Genomic DNA, 268 nt, shown 5'->3' on the forward strand with positions numbered 1-268 from the left:
TATGGGTCACCATACTTGGCCACATGTCATGTCACGTCACTTTAAATAATTCCAGTCTTGCTCGAGAACTCTGGTCTGATGCACACGGGTTCTCGCGTTATTTCCTTATCACTTCTCACGTGTGTTTTGTTGTGAAACATAGTTTGCGGACCAAACAGAGCTGTCGGCGATTCTTCCTATTGTGAAGTCATGCAGTGTGAAACCCCCTGTCGCTGATCCATCGTGCAATGCGAACACAGCAGCAACTGAATGCTACCCCAGATAGCCA

At 47.4% G+C, this 268-nt stretch overlaps 1 protein-coding gene across 2 annotated transcripts in view; it reads right to left on the reverse strand.

The window, feature by feature from the left end:
- Positions 1 to 268, reverse strand: part of LOC107564948 (synaptotagmin-like protein 1) — an 11850-nt gene that overhangs the window by 8478 nt on the left and 3104 nt on the right. The window lies entirely within an intron of this gene.

The sequence above is a fragment of the Sinocyclocheilus grahami genome, unplaced genomic scaffold (assembly GCF_001515645.1).
Source record: "Sinocyclocheilus grahami isolate Dianchi unplaced genomic scaffold, SAMN03320097.WGS_v1.1 scaffold972.1, whole genome shotgun sequence".
NCBI lineage: Eukaryota > Metazoa > Chordata > Actinopteri > Cypriniformes > Cyprinidae > Sinocyclocheilus > Sinocyclocheilus grahami.